At 40.7% G+C, this 20,209-nt stretch overlaps 1 protein-coding gene across 13 annotated transcripts in view; it reads left to right on the top strand.

Annotated features, from left to right (window-relative positions):
* Positions 1 to 20,209, top strand: part of FOXP1 (forkhead box P1) — a 494,495-nt gene that overhangs the window by 316,147 nt on the left and 158,139 nt on the right. The gene's annotated exons all lie outside the window — the stretch shown is intronic.

Genomic DNA, 20,209 nt, shown 5'->3' with positions numbered 1-20,209 from the left:
TCTCAGTAAGGCTCCACACCTACAGAGCTTGTAGTGATTTCTGATTAAATGCCCAGAGGTGCTAGGCCCAGCTTTGCAAGTTAATGGCTGTTGTCTGTGTGTGTCTGTGTGTGTGTGTGTACATACACAGACAGTACAAACTGTTGCTGCTGTTGACTAAAGGCCCAGTCACGCATGGTGCTGAGCACTTAGTGATATCTTCTGAACTGACTTTACTGGCAGTGCAGGATACTTGGCATCTTGCAGCAACAGTCCTTAAAGGCATAGATCAGTGACAAATGACCTCCAACTCTAGAACTCTGTGTGGTGTTTGAGAAGTCTGTGGGTATGGTACGGAGTTCTTTTCAGGTGAGCCAACAGAGGCACTGATCACAAGAGGCCTGCCTGTGCTACCTGACACCCCATATAGTGTAGAGAGGGCTGACCAAACGAATCAGGGCTCATGAGATTCTTCTCCTTTTATCCAAGCAATGAGGAAAGGAGGGTAAGGGCAGGAAGACGAGAGAAGAGGACTCCTTCCCCTTTTACCAGCAATATGGAATAGGATGATAGAGAAAAATCATTTTCTCTCCCTGCAGCTAAAAGTATGGGGAAAGAAGAAATATTTCCCATTTCTTCCAAGCATCTGGGATGTAAGAGATATAGAACATCACATGGCTTTATACGCACACATATGTCTTGTGACACACAATATCATGGCGCTGCATCACTTTATGATCATGTGATGTCAGAGAGGCAACATCATAATGCAGAGATAAATGTCAAGGAATCATTGTGTGTTGCTGCAACCCGATTCAATTGTGAAGTTGTTCTGCAGCGTTGAGTACCACTGGTACAAAGATGGGGCCGCAAGCAGCATTACTCCACTGATCTAACATTTCTGACCTGATTTCTCCCTTCGTATCAAATGGTGTCATGTAAAACACTTAAACTTCCACAAGGACAATTCATAAGACGTTAGACAACTGGTGGTGTACGTCATGGTGTCGTCCCAAAAAATTAGTAAATTTCCATGATGAAGTGGTAACAACTAAAAACTCAAGAATTGCCAACAGTTACCACATGGTGGTATGTGAGAGATTTGCAGTCATTTGTATTTGACGCATAGGAAGAAATCTTGTTTATTTTTAAATGGTGACCACTCTTCCTAAATGTGTGATGAAACGTAGAAGAAGGCTAAAACTAACTGTAATACACCACAGCAGCAGAACATGTCTTTAAAGTAGCACATAACCATAACTTTAAATAGTGTTTTATCAACCATTAAATGCTTGAAAGTATTTATTTGAGGGTAACCATCCAACAGCCCTTCCCAGTGATCAAAAGTTTTGCAAAAAGTGGTTAATCATGTAAGATGGTGGATGCAAAAGTCTAGTAATGAATGTATGAATTACAAGTGGCCAGAATCCTTGTAAATAAAGCAAATCTGTTGGGGATCGGAGCCTACTACTTTGTTTCATGTAGGTGTATCCTTGTCCTTCTTTCTTTTCTCTATTCCTTTCTCTGAGCAGGTGAGAGGAGTGACTTTTAAGCAGCATTTGCAGGTCATCTTTATAAACTACATATGGTTATGTGAGAAAATTCCTAAATCTGAAACGCCGAAAGAAGGTGGGGCAAGTTTAGGAGTCTAATGACAGTGCTGCACCATGGGACTTGTTTTCCTTGGCTAGAACCCTTTGACAAGGCTGATATATTTATGTACAAGCTAGTATTTAGCTTGGAATTTTACACATGTGAATGATGAACTAAACAGAACTCATTTATTTTTCCTTCCCTCTGTAGCTTTTTGAAATGTGAGGTTACATATTGCAGACAAGTCTCAACATATCCACCCTGTGCTTGACCACTAGAATTAATAACTAGCCACATTCCTTGATGATTCTATAGGGATTGGAAGCTAGGCAGCAGAGTTTGCTATGCACGAGAGTTAATAAAAATTTTCATTGCTGGAGGAAAGCTTATATACAGTAGTCTGTTTGTCCTGTATTTCAACCACCTGAGTCAGAGCCAAAAAAGCAATTGTCTACTACATATTTCAAACAGATGCTGAGGGGTAGAAAGGGTGACTAGAATTCACAGCAATAAAATGCTGGCTCTTTAAGTTCCCTTGAAGGAAGTGAACCCATAAAATTTTTGCTGCTGACTTGTTTGTCCAGTTCTTTGAAGTATTTAACATTAATTTAGCCTGCAAATCATTGCCACCTCAATTTTTCATTGAAGTATCAAAGCCTGTTAAACACATAACCTTAGAGTGCACAGAAATTGATTCTTTTAGCAGATGTATTCATTTAAGAGTTATCCATTTAATAGGTTGTTATTGAAGCCAGTCATACAGTATGCACAGTATACTTAGGTTTATTATTTTTATCATTCTTAATTTGACTTCCACTGGGCAAGTGTGTTTTAAGTGGAGTTCTTTCATCCATTTCCTCCCCGGCGTACTTTTCCATTGGTATCTTCCATGGCATTTACTTGTCATAAGCCTAAGTAGACAGTCGAGAAAATCCTGGTGGGGACAATTTCAGATTATACACTCAAGATTCCTCTACCCTGTCCTACCTGGCGAGTTGTCCAAGTAGAGAAATCAAGGATTTGGAAGCCACTGGTGGGGAAATAGTAGTGAGATCAGGGCTTAAATCCAGCCAGAGCTGTCTGGAGTGGAGTGCTGGTAAATATTTTCCAAACACGCGGGAGCCCTGGTGCCTCCCACGGGGCTGAAGTGGAGAGCCTTGGGGGCTCTGGGAAATAGTTGATGAGAATTTAAGTCCTGAGTGAGATCTTTCTGCTGAGTGGCCCAGATCAGAGCAGTCTCCCAGTGCCTTGGGGCTGTTCTGGAGGACTGGTAGTGGAATCAGGATGAGCAGGAGTTCTAGCTGTTTAATGGGAGAGACAGGACCATCCTCCAGTGCACAGACAGAGGCCAGTGTCCTAGAACTAGCAATGTAGGTGTCTGGCATGCCCGTAGGGGAGAAAGCAGTCACGATGGGTGCCACCTAGATGGCGCTGACATTCATGGGTTTTTTTTCTGGCCCTACTACTGTTCTTGCATCAATTACCATCTCTTCCACTTTCCTCTTTTACCATCCATTGGGATATAGAAGGCTCCACTGAGGAGACGTGACTTTAAAAGGGAAGTTTGGGTAGTCATAGCATAGGAAAAGTGAGTTTGAAAGTAAGGTCATAATGATTATCTTGCTAGTCATTGATATTATGGTGCAGCAGTAGATGTCCCAACCTGTTTCCCACCAGTTGGAAAAACAAAGGCAAAAATTTGTCACGGGACATTTACGGTCATCATAATAATAAAACAAACAAGCCATGTTATATTTCCTCAAGGAAAAAATCAGTTTTTATTAAAACTGCATTCATATTGCAGATGTTTCACATACTCAAAATGATGCTCACCTGGTGTAAATTGTCACAGCTTCACTGCAGCTGAGGATCTGCCTCAAGTTTTCAACAGAAAATTCATTATGAATATTTTGCACACTTACTGTTTTTGGCCACTGAGATGTGTGAGAGGCAGTTGGGCATTGTGGGCAGCATCCATCAGCTGTCTGTTTCAGCTAAAAATGAATAACAGTAAATCACTTGACAATCTAAGTATCAACATTACCATCTTTAGGTTTCAGAGTTAACTTACAATTAATGTGAGTGGGGCAGTTCGCATTTTTCAAGTGTTCTTTCAGCCGGTCTTTTGACACAGGGGATAGTCATATCCACAAGGGCTATTGACATTATTTTAAGGAACACTCAGATTAGTCATCAAGGAGTAGATTCCATTGCAAATTACCAAGGCACACAATACTCTGAGACCCTGATTAAAAGGCCTTCTCCTTTTTTTCCCCTTTTGACTTTGTTTTTTTGTCTTGTATCTTCTTACTTTGCTGATATTGTGCTTAGTTTTTAAAGCCCCTACTTCTGCTGTCCTGAATTGACAATCCTCTGTTTTATGGTGTTGAAGAGTCAGCCCCTCCTCTGACCTTCCCTCCAGAGGTGCTGTCGTGACAGCAGTGGCAAAAATGGAGGACATTAGTGGTGAGGAAAGCTTTTAAAAAACACCATCAAAGCTAACTTAGAAAAAAAAATAATACCAGGGGTGTCAGTTGAGAACCAGCAGGCTGGCGACCCTACTGTGCTGTAGTGGGAATGTAGCAGCCTCAAGGCTCTTCAAATGATTGGTGACATGTTCAAGATATTGTTAAATTACCTTTTTCATTGGTTCTTGAGTCTTCTGTATTAAAGACAATTCTTTGGAAGAAGTCAAGAGAATCCTGCTCAGTTTAGAGATAAATCTGAGCTTTATCAAAATCAGGGGGAGTGGTTGGATCTGAGGGTTTGGTATGAGACCCGTTTCTCTTTCTATATAATATTATGTGGCCATACTAGAGTTAATCTGTAATGCATCAGGATGTTAACTGGAGAGTATACATAAAAATGGCCCTACTGGGTCAGACCAAAAGTCCATATAACCCAATATCCTGTTTTCTAACAGTGGCCAGTGCCAGATGCTGGTATTTTGGTGTTTGTATTTTGGCATCTTTCCCTGATAAACAGTCTGTGAAGTGTGCTTGTGAAAGAAAGCAAGAAAGTTAAGTAGGTTTTAAAGCTATGTAAAATACTGAAATGTATCTGTAAAAGTATCTTATGGCTGTTTAAAAAGAACAGGGTTTTTTTATTCTGTGTTTTCTGCACCAAAAGTCGAATATGTAGATTTATACAGTAATAAACTCAATGGATATATTTCATATTGAAGCAAAGACCAGATAGCGTTTAAGCATGGCTATCCATAATAAACAATATGAAAAAAAGATGCATTAACCTGAAGGCTGCTTGGACCAAGTTTTACATTCCTTGTGCACCCTAAACTCTCACTGAGTTTGTTCTTGAGTTCTGTTTCCGGCATGGACTCTCACAAGTTCCTTCCTTTGTATGCCTTAGTTTCTCCAGATGTGAAACAGGGTGCAGATACTTATTTCCTTGTAAAGCTACAAGTATCATCTTTGAGATATAGGGGTGAAAAATGCTTTCAGAGCGCTGTATATTAGTAATAATAACAACAATGACCTCAGGAAGAGTCTGGGATGCAAGAAAAATGAAACACTGAAAAAAACAATTATATTAATTGTGCCTGGGGATTGGACTGATAGTGGGGTGGCCTAAGGATCAGGGGGAATGAGTGTGGAAGTGGTTTAAAACAACCTTTTATGCCCTCCCTTTCCACCTTAAACTGGTGTAAACAGTTTTGGCCTGGCCCACAATATTGCCTTTTTTTTTTTTTTTCTGTTTCTGAAGTTATTCTGAAAATCACTGTAACTGCACACAGTGCTGTATCTGGGTTCATATCAAAGGGGCGTCGAGAGTAAATATAGCTTAGGCCCATGAAAAGTGATGAGTTCCAAACTTGCATGCAGGGGAAGAGGTACAGGCAGGCAAAGCATATGAGTGGGGGGAGTATTGCATTCAGGTCAGTATATGAGTGGAGAGGAGACTTTAGAGCATGGGGGAGAGCCATTTATTTTGGGGTTTGATAAACTATGCATTCCAAGGCTAACTCCTCGATACCCGTGCCTGTGTGTCCTGTGTTCTGTGCAGTACCAAGCACTCATAAACACACAAAAAACACACCCTGCAACATAACAATACAATATGGTTCCTATTCCACTCAGGGAAAAATAGGACTATTCAGAATTCTCAATTGGTTGGTAAAGGTTCTTAAGACAAATTCCAGCATTTTCTAGTGTGTAGTAAACGACAAGCATATGCAGAGTGTTGAAAAATGCTGTGAATTTTTAATTATGAATTACAGCAGGAGATCAGGTTTAGTATAGGGTTTCCAAACCCACTGTGATCAAAAAGGTGCCAATGAGAAAGATCAGGTATCAAGTGGCAGTGTATATGCCAGACTGTCTGAAACCTACCTTTAGTATCTTGTTTGCGGAGGGATTTTTCATTGCATAATCTTGTTCAAAAAAGAATATAGACAGGCTGTTTGACTAACATGTAGAGTATTACCAGGGAAATTAATTCTGATACAAGAGCAATCACAGAAGCATTTAAAAAAAAAGTTTGCAGTATCTATCTAATCTACCACTGTGGTATCTTAAATGCTGAACAAAATTATGAGAAAGCAGAACAAGTGGTGTGTTCTCTCTACATTCCCCCAGGTTACAGAGCTGTGCAAACATACACATTCAAGTATTTACACCCACACCCTACATACACCTTTTTAATTTTTATTTATTTTCAGGCATCATTTCTAAGGAACAGTTTTATCAAAATGGTGTCTCACACTTCAGTCTAATAATACAGTCAAGCCTGGATCCAGTCAGATCTCTTCTGGCAAGAAATTCATAGTTGGGGTACCATCACTGAGAGAGGCTGTGCTGCCAGTGGCCAGTCGTCATTATAATGTGTGTATATCTAAACATGGGTTCATTGTCTCTGTGAAGTGCAGCTGTCTTGCAAGGTTATGGTGGGTGAGGTGGTCTTTAAGGTCCTCATATCCCAGTCTGTTAAGGGCTTGTGTAGCTAAGAACCAAGACTTCGAATTCTCTTTGGTAGTGAATGTTAGCAAGTGGAGTTTGTAAAACATAGATGTGATGTGTTCACTTCCACTGTTGCTGCTTATAAGGTTTATTGTTGCACACGTTACCAACTTCACCCCTCATATGGAAGAGGCATTCAGTCCTAGATAGAATGATTTACAAGTGCTCTAAACTGAAAATAATTAAAGAGTGGATTATCAAGATTAGATCCTTGCTTGAGAGCAAAAGAACACAGTTTCCTGCCCATTCAAAGATGGAAGGCATTCTTCATTATTGTGATAGGCTCCATGTCCAGGATGAGTTCTGTATGACTCCAAGGTTTGTCACCACTTTTAAAATATATGCTCTGATGCCCTTGATTATTGGCAAGATTAGGGCATAGACAGATTGCTTATCATCTTCATCCTTTCCTACTAACATCACTTGTGTCTTTCCTGGATTGAGCCTGAGTCACCTTTGTGTCTAAACTCTGCTGATTTCTTCCAAGCAGCAAGACCTCATGGGTAGTGGCAGAGGCTGCATCAGTGGAGAAGGGATCATCATACAGGTTATTGCCTTCCTTGTATAGGTTTCTCTGAGTGGTCTCATGTAGATGTGAAAGAAGAAGGGAGAGATCATTGAGCCTTGTGGGACTCATTATTATTATAGCCTGGTTGATGAGGAGCAGTGCTCATTACAACTCTCTGGGATACATCTGACAGAACTGAGTAGCTGCTGTGTAAGTTCTGCCCAATTTACTCGATCTTTTATGAGTGTCACCAGCCTTGTAAGATCAGTGGAGACAAAAGCTGCAGAAATATTTTGCAGTATAAGCACAGAGGTTTGTTTCTTGCCCAAGGACAAGAGTCATGTGTCCATCAGGACCATTTCCATGCCATGCCTTAATCGGATTGTGAGCGATCCAGGATATTGGCAAGGTTGAGGTCTGTATGTCTCAAACCTGGACCCAGAGGAACAACCTATCGTGCTGCAACTGTGGCTCTGCCCTTGGTTTCTCTGCTGAGACTCAGCAGAAGTTCCAGTAATAGCTGTGATTTTTCTAATATGGTCAGTGGTCCACTGGGAACTGGATGGAGTCCACCGAACTGATTTCACATAGGACACTAAAGAGCCATCAGGTACTAAAAAGTTCTGATCGTTATCTGCTTGGACTAGCTTTGAATCAGCAACCTGAAGGTGACAGCTTTATATCCCATTTCCAATCCCCTGAGCCATCTTGTATTGAAGCATTACTGTAATGAAAATACAAAAAGAGATCTGTGTTAGCCTGTTCACCTGCCCCAAACCCCTGTGTGGTCTACCTTTAGGTAGCCAGATGTTGCCAGTATTGGGGCTTGGGAGGATATGGATCTTTGTAAATGAATTCACGATATTTCTAAGCAGAAATAGGTTAGTGGGTGGATGACTTAGGCAGGGTTTGTTAGATAGTTACATGGGTAAATAACTTGAGTTGTATGGATAACACAAGTAAAAATTTGAGTTGCAGATCTCTTTTAGTTCACAGGATAAGAAATATAAAACTGGCAAAAGTATTTTTCTCACCTTTGCTATTCTGGGGCATATGTCCAGCTCTGCCTCAGATTTTTCACCCATAAAATAGACATGCAAGTGTTTGCACTTGTAAAATTGCATGTGCACTATTTTGTGCATGCAAAAGAACATTTGTGAGCACAAATAGTTAGCTATATACCCAGCTATATGATTGCACAAGTAATGTTTTAGACCCCAAAGTAGCAACTAATTTGAGGCCAGCATTAAACACTGGGTCTGTGTGGAAGGAAAGTAATATGGAATAATATCTGGTTTTGATAGTGTCTATATTCTGTATCAGACACACGTGAGCTGTTCGTAAACATCATCATTTGTTCCTTCTTTCACGTTTTCTCCTGATTGACCAAACGTATTTAATGTGGCCAGTGCAAAGAAAATTCTGCTCTCCATTTTAACAAGATATTCCATGTTCTTGCGGTATCCCTCATTACTAATGGCATTGCTTACACAGATGTGTATACATATAAAATACAATGTTCCTCTTCAAGACACAAGTGTAACCTAACAGAACTGATATTGTTTAGTGATCTGTGCCATAATTTCCATGTTTTGGCATTAAAATGGATTCTCCTCATCTTGTTATATCCCCTTTGATCCACTGCCTCTGGCTGTGTGGTGGCACTAACAACGGAGGATGGGAAAGCTACAGCTTTGCCTGGCATCATTAGCTCCAGAGCATTAGGAGTATCCCCATGAGAAAAAGCAGCACTTTTGATACACCATAAAAGCAACCTGTTCCTTGCACCTTTTTGTATATCCACTCTGTTTCTAAATGCCATGAAAAATGTTCCATCTCTGGGAGTTGCTCACACATAAGTTATAAAAAATTAAAAAAAAAAAAAAGATTTTTCCTTTCCTCACTGGACTCTTGTAGCATAGAAGGATTAGGATCATCAGCAATGGGAATTCTGTGATGTGTTCTTCCTGTAAAAATTCCTGTCTTCCAATCCATTCCCATTCTTTTCCTTTCTCCAGCTTTTACACTACATCTAGCTCCTCAGATTTAGCACTTCATAGTTTCTCCCTGCAATCAGACTATAGCATGTCAAAAGGAGAATTTGGGTGTGTTCTGGGCATTTCTTCTCCCCTGTGCACGATCTGTTCAGGATACATGTCATTGGCAACTGGTCATGAGCAGTGAATCAAATGCTTCGGACATTATATGCCAGCCCGCCCAAGCACTGTTAAAACAGTTCTATTTGATAAGTAGGTTCCTTTTTCTTTAATGAATAGTATGCAGCCAGTGTACCTATCAGAGTGTGCAGAGGTCCTGCATAAAAGTGAAGATGCACGTGTGTATGTGTCAAATGCTGAAGAGCAGAGTTGTTCTTATAAATGTAGTTCTACTCTTTTCCTTCTTACATTTCACTTTTCTAATCCAGTCTAACCGATTTGGACAAAAATGCTATAGTGTAAGAGACAAGTGTACTAGTTTCCTGATTGTTCAAATAATAATTCTTAGTGGGGGAAACAAATAAATATTTAAAGACTGCCAGTATGACTCTTTCGTAGTTCTAGGAATTGGACTTGTGGTGCAGATTTATGCAAAGTAAAATAAAGGACAAGCAGAAGCCGAACTTTTAATTGCATTCCCTTCTGCTTCTTTTCTGTCAGCAACTATCACCTGCGCTGCCTCCACTGCCTCAGAGAACCTCGTGTTTCCATCAGATGTAGTATCTGCTGCTCTTTCCCTGGCAGAACCTGGCAGGCGTGAGACTGCCAGCTTCAGAAACACCCTATGAAACATGTCATGAGACCTCGGTCACATCTGGACTGAGGAGCGCACCTCCTAGCTGGATGTCTGACTCAAGAGCGGGAGTGGCTAGAGGAAAGGACCTATCATCTGGGCCTTCTCATGAGAGGGGCAGTCTCACAAGCATAGAAACAGATAGCTTCCTAGATCTACTAAAATAAGGCATCCCGCCCTGACCCCAGATATATCCAGTCAGTTTTCCTATCTAGCCGGAAACCCAGTGTCTGCAAAACTTACCTTCGGAAGTGGCAACATTTCCACTCCTGGTGTTCTCTTCACTCTTCTCAAGCATCAGATGTTCCACTCTCCAAGATCCTGGACTATCTGTTGGATTAAAGACACAAGGTCTGTCAACTAACTCAATCAGAATACTTTTGGATGCAGTCATAGCCTTCCACTCACCTGTAGAGGGCTTCTCAGTTTCTGCCCATCCCAGATTCCTCAAGGGCTTACACAACTTTTTTTTCCCTGTATGGAAACTGGCTGCCCAGTGGAACCTTAATTTGATTCTCAATGCCTTGAGGAAACCCCCCTTTGAACTGATGGCTATCTACTCTCTCACCACTTCCTCAGGGCTTCAAGCCTTGCAGCCATCACTTCAGTTAGATGGATGGGAGAGCTCAGTGCTCTTATGGGAGACCCTCCATTTACTACCTTCTATAGCAGTAAGGTTACCCTGCATTCCTATACTTGCTTCCTACCAAAGGTCTCTTCGGAATAACATATACATCAAGAGAGCCCCCTACCAGTGTTTCACCCAAAACCTCTTGCTTTCGAAGAGGAGACCAGCGTGCATATGCTAGACATCAGAAAGCTCTTGCCTTCTACCTTGACAAGATTAAGATCTTGCAGGTCTCTCCTAAGCTATCATTTGCAGAGACAATGAAGGGACAGCCTATTTCTTCTCAAAGATTGTCATATTGGGTTATGGGTTGCATTTTAACCTGCTCTGAATCTGCTGGGATGCAGCGCCCCCCCCCCCCCAAAGTGATAGCACTTTCCACTAGAGCTCAGTCCACATCTGTAGCTCTACTGAAAGACATTTCCATAACTGAAATCTGAAGGACTGCAACTTGGTCTTCCATCCATACCTTTGCCAACCACTGTGCTATCTTACCAGCTTCCAGAGATGATGCTACCTTTGGTGACAGAGTCCTCCAGACCATCTTGGACTTGCCTCCTCAGCACCCACTTCCTTGATGAGTTACTGCTTGGGAGTCTCCTAGAGTGGAGCACCTTTAGGGACATATACTTGAAGAAGGAGAGGTTACTTTCCTGTACAATAACTTGAGTTATTTGAGATGTTTGGTGGTGGAACACAAGGAGCTGTTCTGCACAGCCATGGGCTCATGCACGTTGCTCTGCTATCTCTGGTCAAGAGCTCTTGGGCTCATGTGCATCCTACAGCAGAGCACCCATAGGAGCACAAGTCGAAGAACTCAAGTTACTGTACAGGTAAGTGACCTCTTCTTCTGCATGGTTACACTGGCATCAGTAATAGCATCTGTAGAAAAACACACATGACTCACAGCTCTCAATATGAAAGAGATATACTTTCACATAGATCGTCACCCTTCTGACAGAAGAGTCTTCAGATTTGTGGAGAGTCTCAAAAATTGTCAATACAGGGTACTCCTGTTCAGTCTAGCAACTGCACTCAGAGTCTTCACAAAAGTGTTTTCTGAAGTAACCGCATGACTCAGACAGGGTGGTTCCACTGTCTTTGTGTATCTAGGCAACTGGTTTCATACAGGCAAGACATATCCAGAATCCATAGTATTGACCTCATTGCTACTCCATCACTGAGAATGTCTCTGAACATAGAAGAGTCTACTCTGACTCAGACCCAAACTGTAGGTTTCATAAGAGTGACCTTACACTCAGTCAGAGAAAGGATTTCTCTCCCTATGGACAGATTCCGACCCATGGGCAACCTGATAAATCAGATTATGCACAACCTTCGAATGTAGGTTGGGATTTGCCTTAGTGTCCTGGTCACATGGCGTCATGTACTGACATAATGCTGTTCACCAGCCTTCACCTCCGTTACTTGCAGGTTTGGTTTTGAATAGTAGATATGCTGAGTAAACACAGCATGAATACTATAGTGACAGTCCACATAAAGATAACAGCCTCTCTGACTTCGTGCAAAGATCTTAGAATCATAGGACTGGAAGGGACCTTGAGAGCACATACTGCGCTAATGACAGGACTAAATATTATCGAGACCATTCCTGGCAGGTGTTTGTCCAACCTGCTCTTAAAAATCCCCATGATGGAGATTCCAGAACTTCCCTAGGCAATTTATTCCAGTGCTTAACCACCCTGACAGTAAGTTAGGAAGTTTTTCCTAATGTCCAACCTAAACCTCCCTTGCTGCAATTTAAGTCCATTGCTTCTTGTTCTATTCTCAGAGGTTAAGAAAAACAATTTTTCTCCCTCCTCCGTGTAACAACGTTTCATGTACTTGAAAACTGTTATCATGTCCCCCCTCTGTCTTCTCTTTTCCAGAGTAAACTCACCCAGTTTTTTTCCAATCTTCCCTCCTAGGTCATGTTTTCTAGACCTTTAATCATTTTTGTTGCTCTTCTCTGGATGCACAAGTGTGCATGGATGTTCCTTTCCTATCTGCCACACATGACAGGACAATAATTACAGATGCCTCCTCATTAGGTTGGGGGGGGTGTCACATGGGTGGTCAGATAGCACAAGGCACTTGGATGCGCTGCTCCTACCCACCCCTCCCCCCTGAAACTGGAATGGATGTAAATCTTCTGGAAGTCAAAGTAGTTTGAGACGCATGCTGAACATTCTTACCATTAATCCAGTCTTGGATGATCGGGGAGGGGTGATATCCATTCCCCTGTGCATAGAAGTGGTCAGTTTATGGAACTGGTGTATCAAGAATCTCATCACTTTATCAGCAACATACCTCCCAGGAACTCAGAATTTGCTGGTGGACAGCTTCTGCAGTTACTTAGCCACCGACCATGAGTGGGAGGTACACAGCTCTGTGGAGACCCTAGTTGGGACCTGTTCACCTCCCAGATAAACGGGAAATGCAGCACATACTATTTCAGGGGAACTCAGAACTAGTTCTACAGAGGTGAAGCTCTCCTACTCCTTTGGGCACACCATTTTAACGGCGCCTTTCCTGCTATCCCACTGTGTTCTTGAGTATTGTGGAAGATTTGACTGGACAGAGGATGAGTTGTTCTCGTTGTGCCCAAATGTCTCGGGCACTTCTGGTTCTCAGATCTCCTCAATATGTCTGCTCGGCCATCCATCCACATTTATCACTTCTGGGACATCTGACCCTTCGATTTTTTGAGTTAAGATATCCCAGCGTGGAAGCTCTTCACTTCCCAGCTTGGTATTTGGGTAGGCGTCGGACCTAGAATGGTTCTGTTCTGAAACACTGCAAGCTGTTTTACTAATAGCAGAAAGGACTCTACCAAAAAATGTTACCTAGCCAAATGGAAATATTTCTCTGTCGGGGTTTAGTACCACTGTGTATATCCCAAGACATGGGGTGTTCCTGATATTTCGGATTACCTTCTCACCCCAAGATGACAGGTCTTTCCCTTAGCTGATATAAGTTTACCTGGAGACAATCAGTACATGTCACCCTTCAACGGATGCCTATCCTGTATTTGCTTATCCAATCACCTCCAGGTTCTTAAGGGGCTTAATTAGAATTGCCCCACCAGTAATCAGACCAACCCCTCAATGGCTCCTTAATTTAGTACTTTAAATGCCTACCAAGCCACTTTTTGAACCCCTAGTTACCTGTTTGGTACTTCACCTGTCTATGAAGGTTGTCTTCCTCATTGCTATCACCTCATCCAGATGGGTAGGAGAACTGGGTACCCTGATGGCAGATCCTCCTTGCACAATATTTCGTAAAGACAAAATCTCACTATGACTACATCTGAAATTCACCCCTCAGTAGTTTTGGAGTTCCTCATAAACTGACCATCCACTTACCTGTGTTCTTCCCAAAGCGCCCCACGCTTTCAACAAAGAGAAAAGACAACATTCCTTCAGAGTGAGATGGGCTTTGGCATTTTACCTACAGAGAACAAAACAGATCAGAAAGTCACCAAGGCTGTTCATTGCCATAGTGGAACGAGCCCAAGTACAAGCTGTTTCCTCCCATAGGGTCTTCAAATGGATCTCTGGCTGTATCCTACTTGTTATGAGCTGGCATACCCTACTTGTATCCTACTTGTTATGAGCAGGCTCACTCTACAAGAGCACAAGCAGCCTTGGTAGCATCACTTCAAGAGATACCTCTGCTTGACATTTGCAAGGCAACAATGTGGAGTTCCACCTACGCATTCAAGAGACATTACATCTTAGTCAATGCCTCCTCCACTGATGCAGCCTTTGGGATGGTGGTTTTTGAAGCAGCCATGCCACCTGCCACTTCACACCCTCCTCCTTTCTGAGTACTGCTGGTAAGTCACCCACAGTGGAATACAGACAGGGACTAGCGTTTAAAGAAGACAGGGAAGTTACTTACCCCTCACCACTGGAATTCTTTGAGATGTGTGGTCCCTATCTGTCTTCCACTCTCCATCCTCCTTCCCCTCTGCTTCGGACTATCTCTGATTTGTGATAAGAGGAGGAACTGGAGAGGCATTGCTCTGCACCACCCTTTATACTCTAGGCCCAGAGCATAAGGAGAGCAAGAGTGCCGCCACGGACCAACGGAAGAATTCCGTGCAAGAATTCCTCAGTCTCAGAAGCTTCCCTCTTTATTTTTTAGTTTATTGCTAAAATGTATGAATGACTGTCCTTTTTTTATTGATGTGATGGTATATGATCTATTTTTACATGTATACTTTTTAGACCCATTGGCCCACTGTGGTTAAATGTTTGTTTTGAATACATGTCCAGTGTGCTACCTTTTCACAGAAGACAAATGTTGAATGCATTTTTATGAGGTGGAAGAGATTATTGAATGTATGGAATCCCTTACTGGCTGAATTATACAACTGAATTCATTCAACATGTTTGGTATATCTTGTTCTTTTGGTATTGCCACTCTGTTCGTCACCTTTTAGTGCTTTAGGCATATGGCATGCAGTACATCCAGAGAAGTGTCAACAACATGGCGTATGTTGTACACACTGATCTGGATACACCACTGAAAACAATGGGCCCAACTTTAAAAGGCATCGTGCTAAGAATAGAGAATGCAGCAATATGCAAATAGTTAATTCGCCATTAGTTTCGTGTTTGAAGTCAGAGGGTTATATTTTAATGACTTATTATTTAGTTTGCTATTTATTTGTTACTAATGCAAATTAAAAATGTAATCTTGTGGTCATGTTAATGCAGGCAGACACCTGCACCAATGCAGAACCCAGCTGATGTCAGTAGGCTCCATGTGGTCTCCTGGGTCTACCTGTGCGGAGATAACTGCAGGGTCAGAACCTGTGTGAGAGAGAGGTGGTAGTACCTATGCCAGCTTGATGGTTCTGGTGATCCAAGTGGTCTTTTTAGTCCATAACAGGGACAGAGCAGCATGTGACAGGCTTTCCCCATGCTGTCCCTCCCATTTGCCTCAACCCTAACTTGGGGAGGCCGCCTGTAGAAAAGGTTGTTCAGTTCTTGGCATTTTTCTTGGTACTGCTAGCAAATCTGTTGATTGAGGGATGATGATAGTGGACTGAGCCCACCAAAGGCATTTTGTGTAGGCCACCAAGAAGCCATTAGATGGTCACAGTCAGATTAGCTCACTGCTGACCTGTGTCCCAGTCCTGCAAATGGACACACACAGGCAGATTGTTGTGACTACATGGAAACCCTTTGATGGCAATGCAACTCTGTGGTCAAAAAGATCTGCACCATTTGAATCCTACTGAGGATCGGGGGGCCTGGATTCATAGTGGTAACGTGGAGGTGGAAGGCTCTGTATCCCATTCCCAATTCCAGGAGCTATCCAATTCCCCACTCCTCAATGTACCCTTCATCCCCCAGGAACGCGAATTTTAAAATTAAGAAAATTTTAAATAAATGTTTATTTTAACGAATGTGTCTGAGAACTTTGCAAGTATGTTTCACCTTTAAAATAAACTATTTGTACTATATTCTGTGTCTCTTTAGCTGTTTGTTTTGCTGAGCTCTGAAGCTTTAATGTCTGAAGTGCAGAGAAGCAGTGAGTGAAGAAAGACATAGCTCCTTCCCCACAAAGGATAAATATTTTTCTGTTATCTGTATGGTCTTTTAGCTGTTCATGATATTCATGGGATTGTGCATATCACCACAAGGGCAAAACAGAACAATAAAATATTTGGTTTTAATCTTTATTGAATGCTGAACATTTTGTGCATGTTTATGAGGGTTAACCATTAATAGCACATGTTAATGAGTAGAAGTCTTGAGCCAGCTTCTGAGATCTTTTAGTTAGTGCATGAATTTTCTAATAGATGACAAGTACTTGTAACGTGCCTAATTATGAAGTCATGTTCTAATCAAACCTTGAATAAGTGAAGAATTTCCCCCTGTCTTTTGCAGTTATGGCCGTGGCAGACACACATCATTCCAGTGCTTATCCTTTCTGGTTTTTCTCCTTAAACATTCACTTAGTCTCCTTTTCCGAAACATTTATTTGTACTGAATTTCAGCACAGGAGCGTGTGTGTGTATCTTTTTTCAACTTTACAACATCAACACAAATGGCTGAAAAATGGTGACAGCCTCTCAAGTTGTTGCATCACTTTGTCGTACTTCCAGATGAAGTACATGAAAGTGATTATAGGTAATAAATATCTTTTTTTAAAAACTTATTGCAGAGGCAGTTTTTCCCCCTGTTAATGAGGGTAATTTGACTTGGTTGAAGGATTGCAGTTCTTAAGAATTAATGCAGCAATCCAATTCAAAGATTTAAAGAGATCTAAGATTTTTCACAGGTCGTGTGCTAGTGAATGTGCTCCTATCACATAGCAGCTAATGGACTTGAACAACAGTCTGTCATTTACTGTTACCTCAGTGTATAGCAGCTTTGCCCTTGATAGCAAGTATACTTTCCCAGAGCAGGTTATTTAGTACTGTCGTATATTTGTAACACTTTTAAGAGAGAGTATCCTATTTCTAACAGCCCTTATTACTGTATAAAGTGAGGTTACCTTTCTGACTTAATTACGTGTTTGAATCCTAATATGCTGTAGAATAAGGTATTTTATGCTCTGACAGCTGCCTTCTAATTTTTTCTTCTTTTCAAATATGGCTTTATATATATAGGCTATATATATATACACACATTGCATTTTCACTATAAGTACACACAGGGTTTATTACATAAATACAAAAGTGATATGTCTTAGTCTCCATAAGTTCCCATTATTTTTAGGGATGCATTATTACCTTTTAACAATGTTTAGTTATGGCTTATTTGTAAATGACGTTAGAAATGCTCTAATTTCTTGATCCTATTATGTTCCTGGGTATTAAAAATCCTATTTTAAGGTAATTAGAAGGATTCTCTTCCATTTAAATGTGTGTTCTCCAGACAGTGTCACTCTATACTCTGCACACAAGAACCTTTGTTCCTTAATTAGAAAAAGGACTAGAGCTCATTAATTGTGGATACCAAGTGATGTCTGCTTAAATGGTGAAGCAATAATACAGTTTAAATAATTATTGAGCCTATATTTTAAAAAGTCTTATAATATTTAGAATTGATAGTGATAAATACTCTGAATATGACACAATTTCCAGTGAATCATATTGAGACTTTTATTGAAAGCTTTTTCTTTAGGAGATTGAACCCCAGTCAGGTACAATAAATAAGGGGTGAATTGCACTGGTACAGTGTCTGCCATTTTAAAAAGTCAGCATATATCAACAGTCTCCACACAATGATTTCTGAGATACCACAGTTTTCCCCTGTACCAGTTGTGATTACTGTCTAGCAACTGAATGGTTTTGATCTTGGCCTTATGGAGTCAGGTTGTGATGAAAAGAATATTTTAATAGCTTGCTTGCAAATAGGATGTGTTATGTTTTAACACTTCATAAGGGTTTATTTTGGAAGATGTGTGTACTTTGTTCTTTACATTTTTAACATCTCACTTGCATCCCCTAAGGAAGAAAATGCAAGAACTTTGAAAGCTAAAATACAACACTGTTTACTGAAAGATATGAATCTATATAGTGACCATAGATCTGGGCAGCGTGCATCCTTTCAGATATGCAGCAATATTGCTTAAATTTCAGAATTCTACAGATTTGGAGTGAGCTCCCAGTTTTATTAGTAAGGGCAATGCTGAAAGAGAGCAGAAGCTTATGGGAGCTGATCATTTGGATTTTTTTTTCACATCAGGAGCCAAGTACTTGTATTTCTCTTGCTTCAAGCATATAATATTACACTTTCGGTCAAATAGTGATCATAGAAATTAGAGATGTAACAGGCTGATTAGATCATTTAGTCCTTCACTCTGCCATTGCAGGAGTAGCAGTGTGACATCAAGGCCTTCTGCATCCATACATTCACAGCAGATGCTGCCATCCTACCGCATGTCTATGGGACAGAACTTGTGCCGTGGTATACTGCACAGTTGAAGCCAGGTACCCTGGAGCTGCCAATTTCTGTGCTTTAATATTTGTATACATTTAAAATTCTGATTTTTACTAGTATTCTGAGGCGTTTCAAAGGATGCAAATGGAACAGCACAGGAAATCATTTCAAAGATATAGATTATTAAGAAGGTGAACACTTCTTTTGAGGAATGACTGGACCATGTTCTGTAGCATCACCCCGGTTTCACTCTCTACCTCCTGCTGTCCTTTTCAGCTCCCCAGCTCAGACTTTTACTTCAGCACTACCTTTTTCACCTACCTTCCCAGCCCATTTCTGTCTTTTTTCCCTCTTCTCACTTTGAACATTAAACAGGGATAAAAATGTTCTAATTTTTCTAATGCTAATGAAAATCCGTATTAACAAAACAGAGTGTTTCATAAGTGAAGAATAGGAAATTTGGCATGTAGAAGTATGGGTTTGTCTTCTGTTATAATAGTGTTATGAATCAGAAATGGTGACTTGGGTTGGAGGAGGGAACCTTCACTCAAAATGTACTGCTTTCTAGCTTTGGCTGGCTGGAAAATGTGATCTTTGGTAACCTTCTCTATTGTACAGCTCTCTGTGAGAAAGAAAAATAGTTTTTTACATTTTAAAAAACTCTGTTCTTCAATTGGCTATGCAAAAATCTTATTACAGTATTTATTCCAAACCTGCACACATAATGTTCAGTCAAGGAGAAAACAGCAAAAAACAGTTGTTGATGGACTTAGCAGAGAACTGGATTAAATAAGCATTAGTCTACTGAAGCTGATTACAGGAATATGAAAATGCAGTATCTTAATGGTACATATTTTCATGTGGCAGCTCAGTTGCCTTCCATTTTGCAGCTAATATGTCTATTCTTATGAGTCATTTACTTCTTTAATTACCTTTTGCAGGCAAGGCACCATGGTATATTAATGTGAATGATTTTTACTGCCAGTTTATCATACAGTGCCCCAGAAGTTGAAAGGCATAATTGACTTGGAAGAGCAGCTCATGAAGGAAACAATATTTAGTTGACAGTTTTCCTTGTACTCTCTGTTGACGTTTATGAGTTTACACTATGCTAAAGGAGTAATAAACACAATTTTCTTTCAATAACAGGAAAGAGTAGCTTCTCAAATACATTTGTGGAAAACAGATTTGTTCATTTCTTGAATAATATAAAATAATGTGTTTCCAGTGCGGAGGCATATATAAAATTGTCAATTGAATTAAACCTTGGAAGGTGCATTTATAACCAGCCTTAGAGCATTAGAGGGTATTAGGATGCATATGAATCAAATCAATCTAATGAATATTTAAATTATGTACAGATTTGGATAAATCATTTTCAAATCTGGGTGTTGGATTATTTGGTGGCCTTCTCTTCAATGAGAAAACTTGAAGAGAGCATGCAAATCTGTTTGCATAGGTGGGAAAATGCTAGTCTAAGAGCTCTTGATAATGAAATCCTAATTCTCAGTTTCTCGGTAACTTTCCCGAAGTTACAAGCTTGAGAATATTTGAAAATACAGGATTGCAATCTGTCAAAGTCTGGGTTGTTTCTGGAATGATATTTTTATTGAATTGACCTTGTCAAATAGCAAATTCTCTTTTAATACATCCAAGGGATCGTGCAAAGGTATGATCAATCATGTCGTCCACTTTAATTAATTTAAAGGCACACATGCACTCATAGCTAGCTTTAAGCCACCACATTTCCAGCCTTGGTATGTTGATGCAAACTATTCTCTCGTTGGCTTGGAGACAGTTAAACTTTTCACAGTTTTCTACGATTGTTTGC

This window comes from Lepidochelys olivacea, assembly GCF_965140295.1.
Source record: "Lepidochelys olivacea isolate rLepOli2 genome assembly, chromosome: 7".
Lineage (NCBI taxonomy): Eukaryota > Metazoa > Chordata > Testudines > Cheloniidae > Lepidochelys > Lepidochelys olivacea.
The sequence above is the reverse complement of the archived record's forward strand: the minus strand, read 5'-3'. Positions and strand labels throughout refer to the sequence as shown.